Source organism: Bombus terrestris, chromosome 14 (assembly GCF_910591885.1).
Source record: "Bombus terrestris chromosome 14, iyBomTerr1.2, whole genome shotgun sequence".
NCBI classification, from domain to species: Eukaryota; Metazoa; Arthropoda; class Insecta; order Hymenoptera; family Apidae; genus Bombus; species Bombus terrestris.
In genome coordinates, this window is record NC_063282.1 from 10,526,059 (window position 1) to 10,551,303 (window position 25,245).

General features: G+C 35.6%; 1 protein-coding gene across 7 annotated transcripts in view; it reads right to left on the reverse strand.

The window, feature by feature from the left end:
- Positions 1–25,245, reverse strand: part of LOC100647944 (dipeptidase 1) — a 152,706-nt gene that overhangs the window by 120,421 nt on the left and 7,040 nt on the right. The gene's annotated exons all lie outside the window — the stretch shown is intronic.

Consider the following 25,245-nt stretch of genomic DNA (forward strand, 5'->3'; position numbering starts at 1 on the left):
TCTGCTCCTTGATCAGAAAGCTTGCTACGAAGGAAAAAGCTCTTCCATGCTTCCAATAATCAGAGAGGTCGAGTGTAGCTGGTAAAATGCAAGGAACGCAAAGAAAGAAAACAAAGAACGAGTCAAGAGAGGAAATAAAAACAGAATCGAGCTAAGAACTCGTCGGTATGATTTCCTTGATGTTAGCATGCTGTTTTATTCATCACCGTAGTCATCTAGATAAGATAAGATTGGTCAGCTTCAGTCTCAAGTTAGTAAGGTTATCCTGTGGACACTCGATGAACAAAGTTTTCGTTTAATTATCTCTGGTCTGATATCGAAGACGAATTCAGAAACTGAAATGGCAAACTACGTAAGTGCCAGAAGAGAAGATCTCCTTCATCTCGGTGTTATACATTTTTAGTGCCTCTTCTCTTATCAAGTAGAATTGCATTTTTAAGAACTGCACCTTAATTAGCATAGGTAAGGCTTGCAAATAAATTCCTCATTTCCTCTGGAGTGAAACTAAATAATAAATGTTGACAGTTAATAAACTAAATGAAAGTAATTACATAGAATACCGAGATAATTAAGAGGTATATTTCTCACTTCGCCTAGGCTTTTGATAATGGATCACCAACTTTAGCGTTCCTTCATTTTCATAATTCTCAATTGAATTTACCGAGGTACAGCTTCTAAATGAAGAGGCTTTATTTAGTTACATTTAATTCTTACAACAACTGTATTCGCTTCTCCACACTTTCTCGCCTCCTTCTCATTGAATTACTTTGAACACCACAATTTCACGATTTTCATAATATCTGTTGTTCGCTATTTATTTAATGTAAATACTAAATTTTACAATGTAAATACACATTTTCACGAACGTAGTTAAGGAAATGGTATCTACATCAGTAATCTAATTACTACATATATTTCTATAAATAAACGATTATTTATTACTTACTTATTGGCAACATCAACGTTCATCAAAATACCTAAGACACCTACCCTTGTTCCAACATTATTAATGACATTTTTTTCATTATGAATTCTCCTAAAATTTTTAAAATTCTTCGAAACCTTCGATATAAAAAAGAATAAATTCTTAATGAAACAAATTTTTTGCCAAACATTAATCTTCATTTCTACATTAGTGAAAACGCCTATTTCCTCAGTAATCGCCTTGTTCATTTAGATATTCCTACTTGGGTTTATCCAACAAGAGTTCTTCAATAAAATGACACGCACTATTTACTCAGTGAAGAGCACCGACCCCAATTTAAATATCCCGAGGAATACCGTGAAACGCTGCGGTCCTTCGGCTCCCTCGCATCGAACGATTTCGAAACACGCAATTTCTCGCATTGCCGCCGCGCCGAACGGCAAATACTTCGCCCGGTGGATTCCCGGGGGCCGTTTACACGGGGGAATTATCAGTCGTTGGCGCGAAATAAAGGTGACGTCGCGCTTAAACGCGCAATACTCTTCCAGCTAGTCGACGAGACTGCCGTCAGATCGGCTAGATAATTTTCTCTCTGGCTGGATGTGAAAACGCGGCTCGGTGGAGCGAGGCGAGGCGTCCTTCGTCGCGCTTCCAGGTTTTCTCCAGTTTTCTCGACGTACTACCGTTCGTCTTTTCGTCGGGCGGCGATCATCAATCTTAGACAGTAAGGGGTAACACGTTCATCTCCCAATTACGTCGTTCTTCCTTCCGGGAGAGAGGATTTGCATCCCGGAAGAAACATGCCGCCAATGCGATGACTCCTCAATAAATCGACTTCCTGGACGTGCACTTTCTCGACATACTTCCCTTGTATGGAGATAAACCCGCTGATGACGGAGCTCCGCGAACCATAGTTTCTTATTTTTGTCAGATCCTTCTCGTTGGTTATTAGTTGGCTTTTTGGGAAGATTATTGCCACGAATTTTATCATGCAATTGCTTGCTCACGGTTTAAAAGGATTCCGATCGAGATTTAGAGTAGCTTTGGTATACGTACTTTCAGATTTTTCAAGTTTCACTTTAATAGTATTGAAAGATTATGTGAAAAACATAGGATGAAATACTAATATTATAAAATAGAAAATTTTTATCATATGTTATATTGTCGGTAGCTTTACATTTTATGCTATGTATAATATAATATATAATATTATACATTAGGTTGTCCGAAAAGTTTCTTTCGTTTCATAAGGTGATAATAGATGAACAATTTTTGTTTTATATTATTTTATTGAATTAAGTGTGATCCATTTCGTTCTATTTCTATTATTATGTTCGTGCATAATTCAATAAACTAATATAAAACAAAAACCATTGCGCGTCTATTATTTCCTTATAAAACGAAAGAAACATTTCAGACAACCTAATATAATTATAAAAATATATATATACATAAATATATAAATATATATATAAATTGTATATAATATCAATAGTATAAATATAGTATAAATTATATGTAATATTTATGAAATATATATATGTATATACATTTCAAAATTATGTTCGATTATTCCTGTTTTTTCTGTATATTTTTTCACATATTAATTTTCGCTTAATTAATTAATTAATTAATTAATTAAATTTTAATATGTACATATATTTTATATTCTGGTACAATCGACATCACGTAAATGTTGTGCACAGTTAATAGAAAAAAACGGAGTTCAGATTATGACATAGAAGATTCGATGGAGGAAATCCTTCCCCCTTCTGAGTTCAGGTATTTTCTCGTCATCAACGGCTGTTTCTTTGAAAATGCGAGGCACATATCTCGCAATACTTAGGGTGGTCTCTCCATCAAAGAATTACGACCTGGTTCTGCACAAGCGTACACTTAAGAGTGGAAATCCTCGATTTCAAAGAGATAGAGGCGTCGAGAGAAGAGAAGAGGAAAGTAGACTCGTTCCTCTTTGTCTCGGGAGAAGATGATAAGGGTACAGGAACAAGGAGACCCTCTTTCGAAGGATCGTCATCCAGCTTTCACTTACATCGCGTACAAGTAAAATTGCGTCAACGTCGTGTCAAAATGTTGATGTTTTTCTTCCGCTGTTTAAACTTCCTGTACTATTTTCCTCACTATTTTCGTCATTATTTCTGCATTGTGTGGATATGTTTTTTTTTAAGATTGTACGTTGAAACGAAACTTTTAAATCAACAAATCAAACCTTCAAAAAAAAAAAAAAAAAAAAGTAAAAGGAAAAAGAAGGGAACGAAAATACATACGATGCACATTCCACTATAAATCACATTCTTTCCAAAAACTTCAACCACAATGGCGACACGAACTTTCTTGTGCGACGCGCAGTTTTCCATAAACATACGTTTTCGACAAAGAGCCTGGTCCGCTTCTCGCTGTCGAGCATCCTGAAGCAACTCTAACACCATAAACTCCGTGAAAGTCAATTAAATCACAGTATTGCATCCCCGGTTTCGAGCACATCCTTTATCTAGACCTAGAGGATCCAAGACACCGTGTACGCTTCCCTGTCTCTCCTCTCCTTCTCGACAATAGCGATCTCTCTGCTGCTAAGAATTACCCTCTTTTTTCCTCTTTTCATCCTCACACACACGAATCACGTACGATGTCTCTCCCTGCTCGGAAAAAGACTACATTTCTGGAAGTCCTTGGATAAGTTTCTCATTCCCCTTCCGGCTCACCTATTTCTCTATTCTCGTGACGCTTGCGTATCATGGAGCGTGCAACAAACGTCCGTGAAACTCTTCCTAGAAACTTTTCGCCGGACTATCCTCACGAGAACGTCGGATTCTGCTTAGCAAACGCGAGTAACGGTCGTTCGTAGGTGTGTTTTTCTTCTTTTCCGTGCTCGCGAATGGATGATAACTGCGAAACTGGCAAGGAAAAGTTTCTTCGAAAACTTTGCAACGGGTTGGCGATTTTTTTGTTTGAGTGGTCGCGCTGGGTAGCCTCGATGGATGAACGAACTGGGCATTGAAGTTTCTATATCTCTGTCGAATTTAATAGCTTGACAAACGTGTTATGAAGACTTTGTTGTAGATTTTGAAAGGTTGATCGTTAATTATCATAATTTAGTTTTTGATTATTATGTAATTTAGATATTGTGCGATCGACGTACTTGATTTCATTTTACGTGTGCTTAAAAGGTGATATTTTTTATTGTTATTTATTAATTAATTTAATTAATTTTTCTTAAATAAATATTTTCTAAAACAAAGTTTTTATATAATTTTCAAGCTAAAGACTAATTATAGAAATTCTAGGAGAATTGGTACGTCAAAAATTCTTATCATTCGTAAATGTACTCGATTCTTTATTTTTGTAGTTCAGTAGCAAAAAATATTTTTAAGTATTTTTATATTTCCAAAAAAACGTACAAATGAATGAATCTCTGTTAAGAATCGAAGAAAAATACCTATATAATAAATAATAAAATATTATAAGAATGGCGAGGAAACATTTTCAAACTTTTGAGTAGCTTGAAGGTTTGCGTTGATTCATCAAATCCTTGGTTCCCTGACTATCGCGGAAATTACAGCCCGAATATACGTGGGGAACGTGTCCTTTCGATATCCTTACAAGATCTTTACGAGTCTCTTTACGAGTGTCTGGATAGAGGAGCAGCTCTCATATAAATACACATTCAAATCTGCTGTTTATTGAATTTACGTTTCTTCTGCTGCATTGCTATCCTGCATTTTTTAAATAACTGAAGAACTTTGCAACAGGTAATTTTCCAGTACGCAATTATTTCTCCATTCAGCATAAATTTATATTTCTTATTTTGCTTTTTTAAAAACAGAAAATATCTTCCAGGCTTCCAGAGAACATCCACTTCGTCAGTCAGTTTTACTTCCAATCTTTCAAAGAATCCTCTTTCTGGCTTAATGAGTGATTTTCAAAATCTCCATCTCCTTTTCTCCCACTATAGAAATTCCTCGCGGAGACGCATTCGTCTTTTCATGTCTGCCGGATCGTCGATAGCAAAAATCGCTGAGGGAGAGCTTCGTCTGAGGAGTTTTAGCAGGAACCCTCGTAAAGTTCTAAGAGGCGGATTTAGCTTAACGAAGCCTCGCGATATTCAGACCGCGGTCGCTCGTAAATTTTTCCAGGACAGATAAAGCCCGCCAGACGAGTTAAACGGAGAAACGCTCGGTAACTCGTATTTATCTCGTTGGATACCGCAAATTTTTTCGGGAACCACGGCGTGAATTTTTAAGTTCTGGCCACCCTGCATGCCGTTCACCGATTACTCGCTGCTAGTCAGCTCGCAGATTTGTGCAAACTTCCTGCTTCTTCATGCATAAATGGAGATAGAATAAAATTATTTGAGAATCTTGCAACGAAGTGTAACTGTTGTAGCCTCATTTACTACCACAAAATTGTAATGATTGAAACTTACAAATTAGCATATTAATAAGTATGTGTATATATAAAATCAGTAATTCCACTTCCAGTAATATTTAGAAAGAATCTTTATCATATTAGCAGCAAATTCTGTTATCCCAATGGCAAAATCGTTCCTTCCCAAAATTTGAACGAATCTTACTTTCGTAAAAAAAAGGTCGAGCTTGATACAAATTTAAATCACCCGAAATTCATTCACGCAGGTAGATCGACTGGCGTAAAACAGGCGATAAAAGATACTCGAGAGAGGCGGGGAAAGTTTCCAGCGCAAAAATAAAATTACTTTTACGAGCGACACTGGCCCCCGTAGGTCGGCCATAAACGTAGATACTCGTGCGCCGCGCCTTTGCCGAATCCCTGCGAAATTTTTTAATAAAAGAAATCTTGCCGTAGCAGCCAGGAAAATTTATCACCATGGAAATAATTTTTGCTCGAGATTCGCTAGACTAGACGCGAGTACGAGATGAAGTCCGCGAACGCAACGAAACGGACACGTGATGCGCCATGGAGAGATATAAATTTTGCTTCTTGACAGGACACAAAACAACGTGACCGCGTGGTTGTTGTACGGTCACCGAGTTATTTTATTAACCTTCTATTTACCAAGTCTATGTCCAGCGTTTGTTTTCTCACCCTTTGTCCAACATTTGCCCAGTCACGATTCTTCCTTCTACGAGTCTGTCAACATTGACTTTCATAAATTGTCCCATAGGGAATGATTATGGTTGTCAACGGGATGACACATCTCTCTCTCTCTCTCTCTCTCTTTCTTCATTCTGGAATTTCTTCGCCGTTGCCTTAGAGAAGCGAAATAAGTTCTTATATCACGAATCATTAACATGGCTTCCGTTTTTAGGAACATTTAAGATTAGTCGTGTGACATTTATCTTCATTTATTCAATTTATTGTATTTGCGCTAGATGTGGTGTCAAGAACGAACACAGGAAGGAAGCCATTTTGGAGGTCGAAAATTCGCTCTAAAACGTTGCACGAGTAAAGGAACGCGGAGATTATCGGTGGACTCATCTAGCTTGTCGAAGGATATAGATCCCTTGCAGCAACATAAATCCTGTATCCTGCCGGAACACGGTGCCAGCAGGGTGCGGCTATCGGCTTATTCCATCATTCTTGTGTTTATCGAGCTGGCGTTTACCCTTTCACGCTCTCCATTTCTTTCTTACCCCCCTTCTTCATCACAGCTTTTCTTCCTGTTTCTCCCTCTCTCCCTCTCCTTTAGACCTACGCCTTAGCTTTCTCTGAGCTATTCATCGAACTGCTCAATAAGGTTTCGCAGTTGAACCTTCGGGTCAAAGGTATTCGTCGAAGGCTTCATAGTGCAACGACCTCACCTTGCATGGACATAAGCTCTTTCTTTTTATTTTCCTTTTTCTCTTCGTCTCTTTTTTTTCATGCTTTCTTATTGCTCTTTTAACGTGGATCCGTGAAAGACGATTATATTTTCTTTCTTTCACTATAGTTTCGCCAATAGTTACGAAACTGATATTCTTCTCGAAGAAGTCATTTGGAGATTCTCTTTATTGCCCTTTATCATTTCGAAAGTCAGAAATTACGAGTTTATTTTACCTGCGTTAAGTAGGAACTTTTTGGGTTGAAGTTGTGGTAATGGAGATTGTAAGATTCTTTTATGATTTTGAAATTATATGAAATCGAAGCAGAACTATTGGTACCCTTGCACTCGGGACTGGAACTTGCGGTTAATCAGTATTACGTCGCGTAAAATGGTCCGCGCGACGTCCTTCATTATCTGACCGTCAAGGCCCAAACACTATTAGAAAGACCCTCAATAAATCTAAGGCTCTACCATAAACCGAGTCTTATTAGTTTGCAGGAACCTTTAATCCTGCAAGTGTTTTCGGTTTATAGCTGGTACATAAAACAGTCCTTAGGTCTATTGTACGTTCTTACAAATTACGGAGAAAGTAGGTAGTTACTTAATGGAAAAAACCGAATAGTTGCCTAACGGAAAAGGTGGTTTTTCCCATAAAACAATGTCGCCCATGAGCCACGTTGATAGGAGGCCTTTTCCTCCTATCTTCATTTGTAACGTTGATCATAACGAATCGGCATCGCGGATCGTATCCCTCACTTTCCTAACTAAAAGTGTGAGCAACGAATTCGCGTTCTTTGTTCAAAGGGCACACCCTTACCGAGCTTTCCTTCGTAATCACACAAGAACGAAATTCACTGCTTCTGCGACAACAAGAGGATCAACTCAATTTCTACATCCCTCTAGACTTGCTCTCATCATTACAGAGCAGTCACATCATCTATACTGTTCCTACTGTTCCTACTGCTCCTACTGCTTCTACTGCTTCTACGCCATCAGGAGGGTCAACTCTACTGGTTCTCATAACCAAAGAACAGTCAACTTCAACACTCTACTCGTTCTTGGAACGACAGAAAAGTTTATCATCGGGAGTCTATATCAACAGAACAAGGAGTTCTATCTCAAAACTCTAAACTCTAAAACTCAAAATCCTCAAGACTTCTTTGAAGGCCACCTCTCTACACGGATTCTCTCATATCAGAGCAATCCATTCCTCGTCACCTATATCTTAAGCAGCGGAATTACTAACTTGTGTTGTTGTACAAAGTTATGGGAAATATATATTTTATAACCCCGTTAATCGCAGCGTTATACCAACTCAACCACCTCTATTATCTTAACGGAAATCAGGGGATCGATCTATCCGCGGCGTCGATTATTATAATCGTAATGGGAATTTACGACTCCCGTTGACGTGTTTCCTCGCGATTGCGACTCCACACGATTGGTTGAAAATACAATCACGATACTACAAGTTTTAGCGATTTAACTATTTTAACTTCTTAATTATAAAATTACCGTAATATCATTAAAATGACATTAAAAAGCAGTCTCAAGTTTCACCAGGTCCTCTCCTTTCTATACTTCGTTATTCATGGGAAAAATTTTCAGCCGGCATCACAAAATCGTGAAATCTCTTATACTTCCTTAAAATTTATTCGAATATTACAATCAGTGTCCCACAGAGTAGTGGCCGATTGGCGATTAGGAATCTTGTCATACGACGATGGCTGGTAGAGCCGGCGACGAACAACTCGTTCCATTTCCTGACATAACGACCTCGAGGGGTCGATCAGACCGTAAGCTCCCATCGTTGATGTTCGACGAGCTTCCGGCGAGCTTCCACGTCTCAGGAACGAGACGAAGGAAGGGTATTTCCACGTGACCTACAGCCGCTTTCTCGCGCTACGTGCAACTCGAACGCCTCGATACCTATCACAGTTCTCGCGCGGATTTTCCGTCTGATAGCCTTGAATTTCATTGAAAGGTCAACGATATTTTTCCGTTTGCTTCCCACGTTTCTCATTCTTTGTTTCTCTGTATGTCTTTTATTTTTCTCTCGATGTAGAATTCGTGATATTTACGTGAGAACTTGATACGTATCATGTAAGGAAGTAAGAAAGGCGTACTAGGTTACATTTTTGAAATTGTGACTTTATGAAGGCAGGAACAGTAATGTTTCAGCGATTTGATCAGTGTATTATTTCTTATAGGTACATGCAATGATATTTGATACTATGTATAAAGCATAATCGTCAGCAGAATCGTTTAATTTATTTTACATAAAATCATTGTTTCGTAAGCAGGATCCATACTATACATGTTATCTGATGCGTAAAATTGCATTTATAGGAGGTTGACAAAGGATCGTATTGATAGATCATCAATTGAATAGTTCATTGATGACAGATTATTAGGTGTCGGATTATCGAGATTCTATTGTTTAGACCATAACAAGCGCCGCAAATGAATAGTGATTTAGACGAGCTGAACGCCAATGTGTACGTCCATTCAAGATAAGTTATGGCATATTGCATTAAGATCTGAATTATCTGAATTAATTGGAGCCCGTTGTGCAATCAAATTAGTAAGTAAAATCTACAAATAGAAATATTATTCATGATTATAATTAAAGAAGAAACTCGATCATCGTATTTTGGAATAATTAAGTAATTATACAATTTATCAAAGTATTTTCTTTGATCAAGTTCTGTTTAATTAAAAATCTCTTTTCGTGTACGTAATTAATTTTTGTGTAACGAATAGCAAGATATTCAAAGAAGCCGATTTATCGCACGTACATTCCTGCACGAGTGTTTACATGTCTAAGGAAGGTTTGTCACGTGTAATGCCATTCGTTTTTCGCTCGCGACGATTCGATGCAGTTTCATTGTTAATTAGACAACTTCAAGCTTCCTGAGTAATTGGATAAGTTTACGAGTTGCCGGTATACTAAGAGAATATGACAATTTTCCTCGTATTCCTGTTTATATAGAAATTGATTAAATAAAATAAGTTTAAAATAATTGATTTCCATATCTAATATCAACGTTACTTATTTCTTTGTTTTATAGTCCAATTGTTTCCAAAAAATGAACTTTATAAGAGAGTTTAACTTTTAAGAGAGGGATATTATTATAATTAATATAACAATGTTCCGTTGTAATTTCATATTTTTATTATAATAAAGTAAGTAATCTAAATAAGGTATTTAAAAGTTTATGTTTATAAAACATTTTTTTTCTTAATTTTACTTACAGAATATGCTAATATTATTTTTTCGAGAAAAGTAGGACGCTCCGTATAAATATTTCTGTACAAATATTAGACTCCAGTAAAATTCTCAGATATTTAGTTCCTCTTATCCATCTGTGAAGATATAATCCGCGACAAAAGAATAGCACATCCCGCAATCAGTTAATTTTTATATCAAAAATCATAAAAATTTACTCTTGAATACATATATACGTTTTGTATATATCATTTTCTGCCACGTAGATATGAAGGTGTTAATACGAGATTCGTTTATCTGTAAAAATGAAAGTGTCATAAAAAACCATTGGTAGCTAATTTTTGTAGAGTCGCCAGAATTTCGTATAATTGAAATGACTCGCCTTGGCATTGATAAAAAGATCTTTTGATTTTTTTTATTTACTTTTTCTCATTCGAATAAAATGCATTCGATCAATTCATTTATGCTATTGAATTGTCTGCCTTTACCATAAACAGCTCTAGCAAGATATCGACAGTTTTCTATTGTATTTATACATATCAATGAAATATGTGGAGAGCTGTGCACTCTTACTACCATGTGTTATCCTGTTGAAATATAAATTACTCCCCAGAGATTCGTGTTGTATGTGTTGCAATTTGTGCCCAAATTAATTCTAAATACTTTTTGCTATTCAATTTACTCTGAATAAATTTTGTATTTGTTCCGCCATGAAAGCCAATATCGGCTCACATCGTCGCTACGACAGCTCAAAATTTTTGCTTCCTTCCGCATATCATGATAACAATAATTCCACTCATCAGAGCTCTCCAAATTAAATTTCTTTCCATCAGTAAACGACACTTTTCTGCATTTCTTTTTCCAGTGCACGTGTTCTTCCGTAAACTGCAATTTTGTCTTCTCATGTGCCTCTGTTAGAGGAGGTTTCCTTTGTAGTTTCTTTCGTTGTAAATGCTTACATTATTTCAGGATACCTTAGACATTTCTTATATTCGTTTTCAGCAGCTTCAGCAATCTCTCTTGCAGTTATCGATGAATTCTATGCTACTCTTGAAATAGCACGCTTCTCTTGTACTGTTAAAACTTTAGGTTATCCACGATTTCCTTCGGCCGTAATTTTGTGCATTACAAGAAAAATTAACAACAACTTTTCCACTTCTGCCGACAGCTTTAGTAATTATCTTTGTTTTTCGTATTTATAATATATACGATCATAAATACGATTATAAGTAAATAGTAATATTCACGATTATTCGTAATTATCTTAAAATACAAATTTTCCTTTTGATAATATTAAAATCGTTTACATTTCCCGATCTGTTGGTTTTTTTCACATCTCATTTTCTATAAATTACGTATAATATCTCACTACACTATATTCTAAAGTATCACTGACTGGCACTTGCTCGTGTTCAACTAGGAAGTGAGAATACACAACGTGTACTATCATTTTGTCGGACTAATTTTGCACAATGTAAATAGAACAATGCACAATAGAATAGAGAACTACGTATTTCTACACCTTTTCACATCTATTACAAGCTTCACAGGTTGTGCTATTTTTTACTGCGACTTGTAAGTATTTTGATCATCTTTCAAATAATCTCATTTTAATACTTGCTTGAATTTGCTGTGTAACTTATCTTATATCATTTCAGATATGTAATTTAAGAAACAAATAATAAATTTAATTAGACAAAGATATTTGCAGACTTTTATTGAAAATAATCTTTTTCTTTGTTCCTCGCCATTTTTAATGAAATAATTCGAAATTATACTATATTGGATAATGTGCAGCTTTAAAATGTTATCAGACGATAATAAAAAGAATCAAATCAATCAGAGTGCATTAACATCATTCGCACTGTATTTCGTTCGGTTCCGCCCTAAATTCGAGGTATCGATTTCATCTTTCGTCTAACGATCACAGGTGGCTTCTTCAGGCGTCTCTAGCCTCTCGTTTCTCTCTCGAGTCGGTTGCATTGGCGAGTCAGCCGATTTTTGTGCTATTTCCACGCGCTAACGAGCCGCGAATCTCGGGTTCCCTGGAAAAACTCCGAGAAATATCATAGCTAAAGATATCGTGGTGTGTGTGCTCAAGCGCGAGTGCAAAAGTCCGTAGACTATTTCTTCCAGCCTAAACTCCCTTGGACTTTCTTCCCTTCCTCTGTTCGTCGGTCACCAGGTCTTACACTTCTCCCTGTCGCCTTCTCTTATTTTCCATCTCTTGGTTCTTGGCCTTCAGTTTCTCTTTCCTTGGAGCTCGCGTGCGTCCTTTAAGTTTAAGATTAGTGGCAGCCGCATAATTACTGGATCGATGGAAGATAATAGAAAAGAATATATGTATCAGTAGATAAATTGGAGGGCTATAATTCGTTTCATTCCTTTATTCTCAACTGAAAATCCTGTTTTCTATTGTAAGAATATATTTTGTTGAAATTAATAACAAAGGTTACTGTATGCATAATAATCAAATCAGGTCTTCTTATCTTTCTTATTTTAGCCGTTTTGATCTTCAGTTCATAGAATTCAAGAGGTTTTTAAGCGTGTGTTGTGGTTAGTCTCAATCCGCTGAAGAGCTTAAATCGGGACTAACTTCGAAAGTTTCAATAGGAACGTTGGAAAAACAAATTAAAATCCAGACGATCTTTACCAAACGTTTTCTTTAAAATTTGAAGCTTGGGTATACCTCTTCCTATCTCATTAATTTTATTAAAACGTTAACTTGAAATAGTTTCGCTATTTAAATTCGTAATTACTTGTTGGGTTGTTCCACATCAAAGCAATAAATTCAGTAACGAATATAATCCAGTACGAACTTTTACAAAATATATATCATATTAATGCTTAGTAATGTAGAGAGAAAAATATTCGACCAATCGGATTACTCAACTGAGATTTGAACCCGGATTTTCCACTCGCCGAATGAGTAGTTTCTCCACAGAGGTACCCAGACCATCGCCGAATGTTTTCTCCCGAATTCTTATGTATCATTAGACGGTTGCCTACAGTAATTAAGTAGTTCTTACTATATATAGTAGATATAGTAGATAATTGAACGGTTAATATTGATTAAATCATTTAAAATGTCAAACATAATTACATATATAATTTCCATAATACATAATGTTCGTAATTGCAATAATTTAACTCTTAGACTGTAAACGTTTTTACCCTAGTCTCAGTACCCTCAAACTATAAATGTAAGTCTTTCGTCTCCGGTGCATTTTTCAACAGGTACTTAATTTGAATTTTTGCGAAAGTCAGCCTGTATATTTAGGATAAGAAATTTACATGACGCGAATAACAGGCTCTAATTATCAGTGCAAATTAGTGTTATACAAAAGACAGCAATAGTCGTAATACATCACAATCAATGATAATTAAAATATTAAACAGAGATAAATAAAAGAACATTTGCCGATAAATGAATCTTACCTCTTTTACTCCGATATCTTCCAAGCGAAACTATACTTTAGTTTCTTTAACGATAGATATACATATTTAGTTTTGTCCGTTTGGATTTTTTACAATTGGAGATATCGAAATGCCAATTAATTCTAAAACTTTTAATTACATCGTGATAATAAAAATAAAATTCACATTCATATTTCATGAGATAAATGTAGTGGCGCGTTTAAATGAAAATTCACCACCTTAAATTTAATTTCGCCATCGTGTACGAACAATAAATATCGTCACAAATATTTCGCTTGTAAAATGGAAAAATCAATATACATACAGCACTATTGCACATAACACTCTTAATCAATAAAGTAAAAGACAAAATGCGAAACTTATTCTTGTTCTCGTCGCTGAAACGTTCTGGTTAGGAACTTCTCAGGCTCAGGGAAATACTTAAGATCGTGATGCAATGCGTAAACAGGAAACCAAACAATGTTATCCGAACATACGATTAAATACTTGTAACCGGGTTCCGCTGGAGGCAATTGGAACTTTCGCGCACAACTTGTTGATGAAAACCATCGGAGGATATTTTCGAAAATGTCTGCAACGTCACCATTTCCATGTACTTCATTTTCACGAGAGCTCGTACAAAATCAGCCCGTTTCCTTCTTCCATATATCGATCCACCTCCTCCCTTAGTTTCTCTTGAACGTCCGGATTAAGCGCCAACTCGTGGGCCATGTAACACATCAAGATGGAGGACGTATTGAAACCAGCCAAAAAGAAGATGAACGTCTCTGAGCTGTGATATCATCGATAGTCGTCTGATGCTTGGCAGGCTTCTCCTTATCCATAGCCTGCATCAAAAGGTGAATCATGTTCGGTTACCTTATGGAAGAAGTTGGTAGCGTCGCGTGAAAAGAACGATAATTCTATCATTCTGATTGAACGTGGATTCACGCTCCCTATAAATTGACCGCTATTGCAGTGCAACAGTGCGATTGTAATCGAGGACAACCCAGTGACGCGGAATTTTTTGGCATTAGCATACCTCTTTCCGTTTCTTAAATTCTACGCGCTTCTTTCTTATATTGCCAACGAATCGGAAACTTAAACATCGCATGCGGTCACCTCACCATTTTGAAAAATGCCCTCTTCATCTCGAGAAAGTGTCAAATCAGGAAATTCAAGTCTCCATCCCCAGCAACTTGGCTAACTTCAAACATCGTTCCTATCATCAGTCTGTAGTAGAACTTTATCAAGTAAACACGCAGTTCTTCTATCCAGTATAGGCCCCTGTTCCTATTTTTTTCCGAACTGTCGTTAAACTTTAAAGAGACTCAATTGCATTAAGTTGCACTTCAAGGCTGTCGAGTAAAAATTCGCGTGAACGATCTCTCGCATTGCAACAACCGCTATTACCTGATTTTGAACTGCTCTGCTGTGAATCTAAGAATAAGGAACAGAGAAAGCAATCGAAATACAACAACACAGACTTTGTATTTAGACAGATCAGTTTAAAAAGATTGAAATTAATTTAACCCTCGTACATGGACTGTTTTTAAACTTTGATGCTCATTTACAATCATTCGAGATCACACAAGTAATAGTGACTCTGGACACAGTCATATTCAGGAATATTTCCCTATCTTTTAACGCTAATTTGGAGGTTCTAACGCTTTTAATTTTTACGTAACACCTTACTTTCATCTAAAATCGTGCGTTCGTACAAAAATTGATGCTTTTTTGAAGACTGAGAATACTGCAAAACAGAAAATAAATTTTTTTGCTAAGCAGTAACAGAAGAATAGGTTAGTTGAATTTTTCCATATAATGTAGCATTTAAAATCACAGGTAGTTGATTTCCCTGTCTGTTCCATTTTCGTTTACTAGTTCTAACATCCAGTCAACATAATATCATTAGTTACAAATAATATTTGCGTAATATATGTGTACCTAACTTTTCAGTGGCAATCATCAGCGAGAAAGAAATGATTCTTGCTTCGTGCCACCGGGAACGAATTACAATAATTCAATGAAACAGTTAAATTTATTTGTTGTAGAAAATAAGGGAAAAATTTCTATCTCTGGAGAACGTGTGGTTACATTTTAATAGGTTTGGACAACTTCAAAGCCTGTAGTTCGCAAACTTGTGTAACTTAACCTAACTTCGGCAGAGACGAACTCCCTTTGCACATAATATCCGATAATCTCATGCTCACATAGCTAATAGCTCCTATAATAAGCGTCTATTTCGCTCACGGTCATAGTTTAAATATGCTAAATCTATCTGCACAATTAATTCACCACTTTAAAACTGGGTTAAATTAACCTACGATCTATTCGTATTTTGTTTAGATGAATTTATAAGTATTCGTAAAATAATTATTTAATGTTGTTTCTTCTAGCTCAGTGACAGTATGGTGGAATATATTCATTGCAGTATACTATAATATACTCGAATATTTCTAAAACAGCTAGTACTTTGTCATTAAACGTATATGATGTTACTAATCTTGAGAATCTTTTTGTAGAACAAATTTTCCATCCTTTTATTCATTTTTCCATCGCTATTTTTTGTTGCATCTTATTAAATTAAAAAGACCGCCACGTTATATCGAAGTTGTTTTTAACGCGTGGCAAGAAAATGTATCAAAACTTTTCTAATTTTGGTTTTCAAGCATTGTCAGGGGAATGACTTCTTTATCTTAAAGTTCCACCTCTTATAAATGTATCTTTTTTAGTCTGTAGTTTTCTTTCGGTATATTGTACAAACTCCTTTGAGTTTGACTTTCCTCGTATTTATCAAATTGTTTCCTGCAGTTGGTATGCGAATGAAAGTTGGAATTAAATTTTTGTCAGACTGAATTGGAGAGATTTTGTAAAACTTTTCTTTATACATCGAAACATCATGTAGTCTTTGTTGTAAAGTATGCAAAAAAGATGTTCCTTGCAACTTCTGCTCTTCTGTTTGCAATTTTTCTCAAACGCGATAACATTTTCTTTAGATCGACCCATCTCTTTACATTCTTTTTCGTACAGGATCAATGTAACATCTTCTTTTCTTGCAAAAGTAGGACCTGTGTGTTATTTTATTTCCTTAAATACCCTCCCATTGCATGAGCTCGTTCGATTCACCTAACCCCCACCGAGTCTCCAATTTCTACTCTCCTCCACGATTTCCTCCTCCAATAGTACCTATACCACCCACCACAGGAAAACAGCGTCAACACATCACAATTAACCATCTTCCATGTCCTAGCGATTCAACCCCTCCTGCACCCCCAGACAAGCGGCGCGAATCACTTTATATCCAACACCTCGTCTATTTCTACCAGACTTAGAAACATCGGCATTCACCCATACAACGACGTACACGCTGTCTACCACCGAGTCCCCAGTTCTCGGTCTGCCGTTCCATAGCACTGGAGGGTTCTTTTTCCCCCTTTTACGAAGTCGCGAGGTTAACTCGCATTCTATTAGCGTCTGGCATCGATTCAAAGGGCACCGTAATCGAAGATGCAGGCGGCTGGAGGAGTACCGAAGGTTGGGGAAGGGTGGGAATCGATTCTAATCGAATCATGCCAGCCTGCACGGATTATATCCTTCTCACGAGATTGGTCCGGTCGTGGTCAAAGGACATATCGCTGGTCGACAATCACTTAAGGCCCACTCTGGCTGGTTAGAGAGCCGACCAACCGCAAACGTGCCGTTGGCCTTCTTCCTTGGTGTCCAGGCAAATCGATCTTGATCTCACGGGTTCAGAAGAGAGCCTCTCCTTCCATATCTCCCTACCTCCCTTTCTCCCTTTCTTCCTCTCTCTCTCTCTCTCTCTCTCTCTCTGTCTCTGTCTCTCTTGGCTTTGGTCTCGATTCAATCTTCCAGATGAACATTGCGGTCGTCAAAGGAATTATCATTCTCCTCCCTTTCATTGATCGACCAAAACTCTTCGGTCGGCGAATACTTTGACGATGCCTCGCAAACGATATGATGCTAACTGCACTCTGCAAACCTCTAGCTGAGTTGTGCGAGCTCGTTTGCAACGTTTTATGACTGTGGTGGTTGTTTCGTTGGTCATCGAGGTGTGGCTGCTAGATTGTTTGGTGCATTTAGGCGGCAAGCCTGATAGGGGGAGATCGTGTTGCCCGATGCGAATCGACAGGTGTTGGGGGTTGGCCAGATGGCGGCTCGTATCGAGTCTCGGTAGCACGGAGGATGCAGTTTGTATTAATTGCAGCTGGAAATTTTTTCTATTGCGATTGTGATTTGATGTTGATTTTGGTTGTAAAAGATACGCGTCCTGTGGTGTGCGGGCAATTTGGAATTTGTAATAATTTTATATGGGAGTTTTTGGTATCGCAGCTATTATAGTAATATATATGCAGTTTATGGAGTCATAATTATACGGAGTTTTATGCAGTTGATATACATTTCGGAGTTTAACAATAACACCACAACATCAATTTTCGAACGTTCTGGAGTTCTATGCAGTGGTTTTTAAGTATTAACAATATCATATGAAAGCGATTGGGCAACGTTATACATAATGAAGAAAATTCCAAAGAACATTTGAATTTGCAATTTGAATTTATTTGAAAATGATAATAAACAAAATATTTCTCTGGTGAGCATCTATATGTACCAATGTATTTACAACGTATAACAATTTATTAAATTACAACGAAATGATAAAATTATAATGTAGGTGATAAAAATAAGTAATTTTAATAACGAGTATGACTTCCATCTTTATCTATTAATTCTAAGATGCGATTAGGCATACTTTTAATTAAATTTTTCGGAATTCCTAATTTGATTTTACACTTCAGTAACAACTGTTTTTAACTACAAAATTTGATTTTATACTTCAGTAACAAATGTTTTTAACTACAAAATTTTTGGAAGTTGAATGTTTGCATAAATATGCCGTACCATAATACCTCATAGATTTTCGATTAGGAAGCATACAGATTGTTTGAATAAATTCATGTTAAATCTTCCAAGCCATGCTGTGAGTTCTCAGCTTTTATGTATTGAGGCATTATCTTGCTGATAAGTATTAAATTACTAAATTATTTTTCAAAATGTCAATATCAATCTCTGCACTATTCATTTTTGGAGTAGGGAAAGCAAATTGGAGCTTACCTCTGCAGCAGAATGCATGCCACATGATAAGTGTTCCTCCATTGGAATTATGCTTAGAGAAGTATTTTTCTTCCTTACGAAGGTAAATAGCGAATTAAGTAAGGCATATTAAACATAAATTTAGCTCTCGATTTATCAATGTAAAAAATTAATTTGCATTATTGCAATTTCTACTCATGTTTTTACGAACGTATTGAAGTCTGACTACGTTGTGGCGTTTTAAGAACGTAGATGCAGACATCATTTTTTGTTTTGTAATGTACGGATTACGTTTAAAAACACGTTGAACGGTCCAACCAGAAAGGTTGAGATCACATTCCTTCACAGTTTCTTTTTAATGTAACTTTTTAATGTATTGCGCGCAACTTTAACAATTTGTTTTTCAGTACGGCGAGATAACTTCTTTTTAGGTGCACCATTCTTGCTTTCTTCACGCGTAGTAGGACCACGTAAAAATTTAGTACAACTTTATGAAATCGCCCGAGTTTACGTGCGATTTCAACAATTCTCAATTTTTATTCTTTGTATGCTAAAATCGCACCTTGTTCTTCTTCGGTGAGATAGCTATCGCGTAGCATTGTCTAAATTAATCGAAAAACTTTGTGTTCGCTAAACACTTTATAAAAGAGACACTTGAAAGAAGTTAAAAGTGAAGCTGGCGCTATTGTCTTGCTCCGATGGTAAAACAGTTTCTGATTATATCTTGACATATGCATAGACAACTTCGATGATTTTCGCTTGTAATCTGTTAGCATCAGCAACGCTCTTCTATATTATGCAAGTGACTTCTTCAAATTATTTTCTTAAAGTTCGAAAATGTTAAAAGTATCAGTGGTGCTATAGTTATGCTCCAAAGCGCATGTGTCTGATCTATACTTTCTTCTGTTTCAATAAATCGGATTAAAATAATTTATATGTACATATTCAATATTCAAAGTGTATTTATGACTTATCCTATGTTATACATTTTTATGTTTCGAGTATATACTTATGTTATGAATCGTTATATCGAACTGAAAAGAAGAAAGTGAAAACTGTGATCGACAAATAGAAGAAAATCTCAGGATCTTAGGACATGTGTGAACTTCTATGAGAAAACGTGCCCAAGTGTCTATTGAAAGAAACGATAAGAGACAGATGGTACGTTTACTCAGGAACAAATCAAAAAGAATTATTTTTATATCCGTTATAAGAACTTTTCCAATTGTTTGGACGAACGAATCGTATTTTGTATTTTTATCAAAGCTTTATTTATTTTACCATTTATTTTTCCTGCTCTTGCAGACATTCTGTTTCAATTTGGTTCTACTCAAACGCTATTTTCTTTTGCAGTGAAAACAAATTTATGGATTCTAGTAATTTGTAGATGTTTAATTGAAACGTAACGTTTAGCCAAAATGAATTTTATAATATAGAAGTTTTCGCTATAGTTGAAAATATAATAAATCATTTTTTTTTCAATCAATACTCTACTGGCGTGTCCCTTAGAATCTATATGCATTTATGTTATTTAAACAGTTTTTTATATATCTAAGAAATAAAACTGTAGTAAAAAAAACAACGATAATATAATTCAAAATTTAAACAATTCGATTAATTTCTCGTAGAATTTTCTTCTTTAAACTTTTCACCTTATCTTGTTGAAACTCACAATAAAAAGTTATGTTTCCCTTTCCTTCTTTCAATAATCTTCAATAGTAAAGATATCTACCTTCACTAAAAAAACTTCCTCGTTCAACATATCGCTCTGAAGCAGTCAAACATTATTTACATAATTTTTAATCTAACTTTCCTGTCACTCGACAAGATAATTTGCGCGGTATGCAAATAAAAACGTTGCCCCATCGCCAAGTACTCTTATCAAGCTTTATCAAAGCAGCGTAGAAAAAGTGAAGATTCCCCACCTGCCATGAAACTTTCGCTGAAATTCAATTCCGAATTACCGGTCAAATTAATTATTCGAACGGACAGGGAATCGTTGGATGAACGTATTGCTCGTCAAAGATCGATTAAATCCACCCACCTCTGCCCCGCACCTCCTCGCATCGCTGAATATTCCCTCTTCATAAATATGCTAATGTTACACAAACACAAATGCAATCTGACCGCATTCGTCGTCTAGCAATCGTTTTAATCTCTTGTTAGTTTGAGGAAGCAATCGTGCTCGCTCTCTGTCTCTATCCATTTCGATCCTTTCCCAATCTCAGCCCCTCCTTTCGATTATTTAGCTTGGTCTGTCTGTAATTGAGCGTACAACGAATCTGTCTCACCGGGAATTTCGCATAAATCATACTCATCCCACTGGCGGAATCTGCATAAATCGATATCGATTGTTATTTTATGCGGGGCCATTTTTTATGCGGCTTACACCAGCCAAGACCGCGGAAGCCAGGCTGAACCGCTGCATTAAACAATGTTGTTGGAGTATAGTGCGGATGCTTTTTGAGACTGATTTAGCGATTTGGCATAATTGTTGTAGCTACTACAGCAGATACGTGTCCCTCGGTTTACTGGAAGATAGAGACACAGTTTAAAAATTTGTACGTTATTCTACAACATACATTGTGTACTCAATTTCTAACGAATCGGTGTAAATGAAAATAACAAAAATTATATGTTTTCATCGTACGAAGAGATATTACAAACTCTAGATTTCGGGCAACGAATGTTTCTTAATCAGTATGTCCACTTTCAAGCAGATCGTTCCCATCTAATGAAAATATTTAACGCCCTGTTTACAATTTTGTATACTTTTTATTTTCGACATTACGTAGTTTACTCGTTTGAACTATCTTTTAACTTCTACGTTAGCGTAATCGGTGCCGATAAAAACTGCTGCGGGCAACTTGATCGAAACACAAATTTACAGGTCGTGTGCGGTTGTCTGGACACAAATGACTCACTCCATTAGTCTCTGCTAACTTTCCTGTTCACTATACAAAATTCGTAACACTCCTCCTCCCGTATTTACGTTTCATCAAAGCAGTTAAACCGTATTATGACGAATAATAGATGGGAGTAAATTACTGAATTGCCCCTTACTCAAAGATTAACTCCTGATTCTCCCATAAAATGATTTTCCTAAAGGAGTAAGCTAATTCGTATCTTTTAAGATAATTAATTCTCTTAAAAAATTAATCTCTTGTTGTCCTCGTTAAATTAAAAGAGTGACAGTGTGCGTTACTCTTTTCAAAAGTAGTTAAAGTTACAAAATAATATATAATATATATATATAAATATTTTCTTTAAAGAAATAGAAAATATATCCTTTTGAGGTAAATAAATTCATCTGTAAAAAGATTGAGTTCTATTTATCTTTGCGCTAAATTTCCATATTACGATAAAGTCTACATCCATTAAAAATTTAATTATAATCTAATATGCATAATTTTAAAACATTTGTTTAAAGATGAAGTTTATAAATACTGTTTATAATCTAGCAACTTTATAATAAAATAAAATAACATAGTGTCTCTCTTTATTTTCATTTCTGAAATATGCGTCTATAGTTTGTCAACAAAAATCAGGAATACATACATCGTACTGTTTCGTTTAATATCGAATTTTTTAATTTACCTCCACAAACTTAAATTTACGTTAAACATAATTTGATCAAAAGAAATACAACTTCAAATTTAGCTATATGTTAAATTTATTTGCTATGTAAATACATCAAGTACAAAGAAACAAGAACAAAGCATCAATGGATGCTTACCGCCAAATCGTATATTATGTTCTACTTCTTCTTGCTAACGTAAAAATTATTTATTGTTATTTTAAGAACAGATTCCAATCTAACAATGTATGCCATTGAAGAAAAACGTAAAGAGACAATATTAGTTAAAATTTCATAAGCTTTGGCGACAAGTTTCACGCGACTCACGTGTAGTATTCAACGACGTTTTCTCAGACGAATGCTGAGATTCGTGCGAAACGAATTCCAACCGAAAACATCTTCGTTCGATACGAAGCTTGGATTCGCGAAAGAAAAAGAGAGAAAAAGGCAGCAGCGTGTCTTTGTTGGAAGTAAGTGGACCGATAAAATCTCGACGGCTTCCTCACGATAATATCATTTCGAGATACTTTCACGGGGAATTCACCGCACACGGCACTCGCACGACGATAGAAAAGAATACCAGTGACGACAAAATACGATCGAGTCGGTTGAACGGATCTCCCAGGACCTTCCGAATGAATTTCTCGCCGCGTTTTTCATTCGCTTGCTACGTCGCGAAACTCTTCAGCTCGATCCGGATGAAAAGCTTTCAGAGATAGAAATCTGATGGACGGAAGTGCCCGTTCCTTCTTGCGAAAGTGAAAATTCAGCTTTTTACGATTAGTTCGACTACGTTTAGATTTTACATCATTACCTTAATTACATATACATTTCTTTCATTATCCTTAATTAGGCTCAAATCTTTTCAAGATTAGTTTGTTCAGACCCTGCCTAGATTTTCTTTTGTAACTAAATCAAGTGTACACTGCGGCAGGTTGCGACTGGATTTCAGGACTTATTAGGAAAATGACGATTATTTGTGTAGTTGGAAGAAAAAATAAGTTTTTAGCTGTTACACAGTTTTAGTTATTGATAGTTGCAATTACTAAGAACAGCGTAATATTATCACCATTTTATTTTCTAAAAATTAGTGTTTAAAACTTGATGCTTAAAAAATATAACAAAAATTGCATTATAATATATTAGTAACATTAAAGTGGATTTTTAAAAGCTTCTTCTTTGCTACGAAAACGTTAAACATTTAGAAGAAGACGAATTTGAAATTTTACTTTTAGAAGCATGGCGTAGCAACTTCGTCATTTTCAGACTTTGAGCAGACTTTATAGCAAATAAATAATTCCAAAATTATTAAAGTGAACATTTCATATTGTTAGGAATTTTTTCAAAATATTACTTGATCCTACTCTGAGAAATAAACTTAATGCTTATAAACGGAAATGTATTTTACTTTTACTACAAAGTGAGTACGTAAGCTCATTGTTAGTTTAATAATAACGTAGCTCGATTTTCTCTAGTAAACGTAGTCACAAAGTGCATGAACAAATATCTTTCAGCGACAGATTATTATTACGAGGTTGACGTACACCGTGTGAACCAAAATTTCCGGCTTCTCTCTCGGTTCTTACGACAACGCGTGAACAGTGAGCTTAACGTGCAGTTCAAACATCCATAGATATTTGGATTACATGAGCTTATCTAAAATCTTTATGCACTGAGCGAATGTTTGAAAACTTATAGGGATAAATTTTCCCTAGAGGATCTTCTACGTACAGTATATGGCATGTTACGAATTAAAAAAAGTATCAATTAGATTACGATTCTGTTATTAAAACTGAAAATGATGAACGATAATAAATAAGTAACAAATAAACGGAAAGCAAGATGAGAAGAAAGTAACGTACAAAATCATGATGCGTTATGAAGAACGCATGCAAATAAGTAGAATAGGGACGTGAATGGTCGGACATAAGCGTTCAAGGCACATTCCAGTGACACCAACACGAAACAAAAGGAGTACATCAATTCCGCGTAAGCACAAGTTGTTTCTCGAATCACAACGTGTAATCTGTAAAGCAGTTTATTGTCTGCCACGATGAGAATGTAATCGTTAATCCCACTAACGGGCTGAAACTGTAATTACGCGTTCTAATTACGGCTGCCATAGGTACGCGACTCTGATAGAGTTGATCAACGAGCAGATCGGATGAATCATTTCACTACAAGGAATCGGGATTCTGTATCTTTGGCGTCGAACTGTCGAGTGTAGTTTTAAGAAAAAAGGTTAAAGCACATGTGCTGTATAAACGAATGTGACAAAATGAATTACATATTGCATTCAATATGCTTTTAACATACTTTTAATATGAGAAATCTCTCTATATCGGTTAGGTTTAGAGTGTGTCTAATTTCATATCGTATTACAATCATGTTCTCAAAACATAGCTGATCCTAACATTCGATCTAACCGAAATTTAACAATAAACTTCAAGATACTTTTTCAGTCGTTTTGTATTTTTAAAATATCGAGATATTTTATGTACTTTAATTTAGTTCTATGAAATTACTAATGTTCTTCCAACATTACATTTAGTATACATCAATCTACAACATTGTCAATTTACTTTATATTTCCCAAAAGTGTTACAAAATACATAATAAAGATCACAATTTCGAAAAGTCTGTTATTTAAATCACTGCGTGATTTCCATAAATGAATTGTCATTTTAATCATTCTTCTTGTTTTCCAATGGGAGAAAATATTCGAGAATATATTCGGAGGCACAAAACTTACTCCAGACTCACGAAGAAATTAAGGAACTTACTATTCGCGTAATAGAATATTAACAATCTAAGTTAAAACTTTGATTCCTTAAAATTTCGTTCCAAATTTTATGAAACTTTAGCGCATTCGCTTAATAATAGTAAGTAGTGGATATTCTCATTATTTGTCTTGAACTCGTTAATATCTTAGTACGAAAGATTGTATCGGAATAAAGTTAGGATAATAAAATTTCGGGTTAACATAAAAATAATCGAGTTTGGGCTCTTCGAAGTCAAATAGAATCAGGAAATTTTGTTATCATGTTTAATTATTTAAATCGATAGGTACGACATCTATGTTATAATCGAACAAATAATCATGTAACAGTGATAGCTCGGTAACTAGCACATTTTGGTATTCTAATTAATTCGACGGCAAGCAATCATCGAGCTTGAAATCCGAA